Genomic DNA, 3631 nt, shown 5'->3' on the forward strand with positions numbered 1-3631 from the left:
CCACGTGATTTTTTTTTTGACTGAGTGACTGACTGACTGATTGACTGACTGAATGAATGAATGACAAAGCAATATTGGACTATCCAGGCCAAGATATAGCTCTGAGTCAACTAAATCTGCGCTACTGCACTATCTGAGGAGCAAGAAAGCCGTCACGAGCATGACAATCGTAGAACTTATCTACTATCAGTTAGCTTGGCCGCAGGTGAAATGGGAAAAGTCTATTTACATGCGAGAAGCAGGCTTTGTTTCTGTCCTGGAATATTTTGGAAACATTCCCGAAAAATCGGCAGACAATCTTACATATACGAACTTCGGCAGAAAAAAAAAAAAAGACTGACGTGGTTCAGTCATACTTCTTACCCTAGTAACTCAGTGACCTGTGACCCCTGTGTACAGGTGTGCCTTGCCAAATACAAGGGCAAAGACGAGGCTAGAAGGGAAGCAACGTTTGTGCCATGTTGTGACATGACGTGGTTCCATATCATATATATATTGAAGCGTATTGATGCGATAAGTTGGTTCCCAAAAAGACGTAAAGTGTTTCTTTGTGTAAATGTGTCTTGCATTAGTTCGCCGCAAATAGTTGATTTTGCAAGAATTGTGTGACACGCTGACTCTTCCCCGATTAACCAAGAAGAATCAACAGATTCCGATATCTTGCGAGGCTGTCCATAAAAAAAAAAAACTGCACAAGGCTCACTGCCACCTTGGCTCTAGTGTGCATTACAGTGCAACGCAAGTACGCTTGGAATTAAGTTCAGTTTAAAGTAGTAGTGCCAGACGTCGAGGTACGAGAATCCCTTTTGCCGGTGTGTGTTCGGAGTTGCTGTGTTCACTTTCGCATTGGGCGTAACTTTGACGCCTGTATTTTGATTAATGAAAGACATCTGCACGCTGTTAATCAAATTGGTCCATCTAACATGCAAGAGCTAGGACGCCTCAGAAGAAAAGGAGTAAAAAAGAAAGATGGCTGCCCCATTGAGATAACCCAACTGTACCCGACAGTTTCTTTTTTTTTACTTATTTTTGTATTGTAGTTCAAAGCTGTACGATCAGCCCGTATGGCTGAGGGAATCGTCTGTGTTCCTGGCGAACTGTTGCCAGCGTCTAAAAATGTCCTTCGTGAGTATTACGCGTGCAACATGTGGACATTTGACGTATCCCTTCATTTGCATCAGCCCGTTTGTTTGTACTCACGATAGCAGGTTATACTTAATGTCTGCATGGTCTCGTGAAGCCTCTTGTCTAAAGCCTCTCATGCATCATATATAAGCATCCGTTAAACCTTTAATCAAGCAACATTTTACTTTGCACGTAGCTAGCTATACTTGGACTCTGCACTGGTTTTGCATGGACTGTTTTTGTCTGAAGCGTCTTGTGTGTCATATGTCTTACAACGAAAGAAAAAATAGGAAAATGAAACAAAGTGGGAGAAGATGCATAAAATAAATGCATATTTTGGAGGCCACACATGTCTTGTTAAAGGGTGCTACAGTAAAGCACCACAACAAACCAAGACGCGTAGTATCTCTGCGCCACGGCATAGCGTTAATTCTTTAATCTGCGCCATGGGGACGAATTTCAAAGCTTCTGGTTCGTAAGTACTCTTTGCCATTGACCGACCGCCTTTGCTAGTGGTATAGCGGAGTGGAGATTGGCTTGGATTTGTTCTTAAGAAGAAATTCCAGTAAACATCTTAGGGCTGGACAAATTATTAATGAAACAACGTAAGCTTATGCGTGTCGGTATGCTTTTAGATCGCAAAAGACACAGTGATGGCTTAGACTAATGTATATACGAAGCGCTTCCGCTTCTAACGATCGTTTATTTTCGCAAATATCTCGCGTACATATTGCAAGCACACAGCTCGCACACGCGCACTCCTACAACTTCATAAATCATGACATCAAGCATGCAGCATATGAAAGCGACAAATAATGATAAAACCAAGTTTAAGAAGTGCGATGTTGCACGATTATGAGATTAGTTTGTACTGCCTTCCGCGCCGAGCCGCTGCTTGCGCGGGGTTGACAAAATTCAATTCTTTTTTGAGAAAGGTGAACATATGGGTTGCGATCTTGTACGTGTTCCAAAATCGAACGGAGGCGGTCCGCTCTTTCCGTCAGAAATTGGCGGTCCGTTCCGTTGCGTTCGTCCGATAGCAGACGACACGGAATGATTGACAGCAGATATCACTTCACAATTGACGTCATGGCGTTCGCCACCGTTCAAACTGACCAACCGTGTGCGGCTCGGTGGAACGGACCGCCTCCGTTCTATTTTGGAACGCGTACAAGATCGCACCCATGGTGCACTAACACGTGCGTCACCAATATATGCAAATTTATTTATACATTCGTAGCGATGGCAGCCGGCCAATAGGAAAAATACTTAAGAGCAAAAATCTCCGTGGATTCGGCTCCTGACCTTCTCATTGCAAGTACTAAACATTTAGTGGATCAGGGATTACATTAAAGGCGAAGCTTTCTGCGCATGCAACCCCAGAGGTTTGCTGCAAGTTTCTCGCTGAACAGATTACTTTTATGTATTTATATTTTTTGAAGTTTATTTGTCCTGCCTGCTTGCAGGAACGGGCGGAGAGGCTAAAGGCTACATAGGCTGACAAAAGGCCTCTGGTCCCATTAGAGTTCGTCACGCATGGCAAAATATTGTACCTCTTATCATTCCGAGCAAATATATATATTTTTTTTTATGCGGCTCAACGTCAACTAGTGCTTGATATAGCTATTCAAGAAATGCGCCTCCGTTGTGCATAATCCCACATTACATCATCACTGTAAAAATGTTTACACCCTTAAGGGTGTTTTCTTGTCGCACAGGTACCATTACACCATTACCGTTAGGGCCTTACAAAAATTTACAGAGGCTGACAAAGCAGCTTTAATTAGACGTGTGATGATAAAATTCGTGGTTGAAAACTATGTTATCACTGTGACAGCCTTGGGCACACAAAAATATCCGACGGGCAGTTTTATATCTCTCCCTGTGAAAATCTCTTGTCGGATATTTCAGTGCGACCAAGGCTTTCAAAATTATTACATAGTTTTCAACTACGTGTTCTGTCATAGCACGCCTAGTTAGAGCGCCGTTGTCGGCCTGTGCAAATTTTTTTGTTAGGCCCTAACGGTAAGGGTGTTACCAGTGCGACAAGAGAACAATCTTAAGGGTGTAAACATTTTTACAGTGCACGATATAAAACATTTACATAAAATATCGGCTCATAGGTATCTCATCACAGAGCCTAATCAAAAACATTTCATGATATGACGCGTTGCATAGGATAAAAAAAAAAAAAAACACGCGCACGCACCGCGTTTGAATATATAACATCTAATTACCCGCTCGACTAAAGCCACATTGCGCGTAGATTTCAACGTCTGCGTTGAATCCGCAGACTTACTTTTAGTTCATTTCACTGCGCAAAAGCATAACGCTCATATTTTTCTGACTGAATAATCGATAGGCCAGCTGCGGCAGTTTTTAGAAATATTCAAGGACATAAATCTGCCATGAGCTTTCGCGCTGCTTCTTTTTAATTCCCCTCAGCATTACCTTCAAAAAAAAGATATCAATTAAACGAAACACTTCTTTAGAAACACTGAAATTA

This window comes from Dermacentor andersoni, chromosome 8 (genome assembly GCF_023375885.2).
Source record: "Dermacentor andersoni chromosome 8, qqDerAnde1_hic_scaffold, whole genome shotgun sequence".
Lineage (NCBI taxonomy): Eukaryota > Metazoa > Arthropoda > Arachnida > Ixodida > Ixodidae > Dermacentor > Dermacentor andersoni.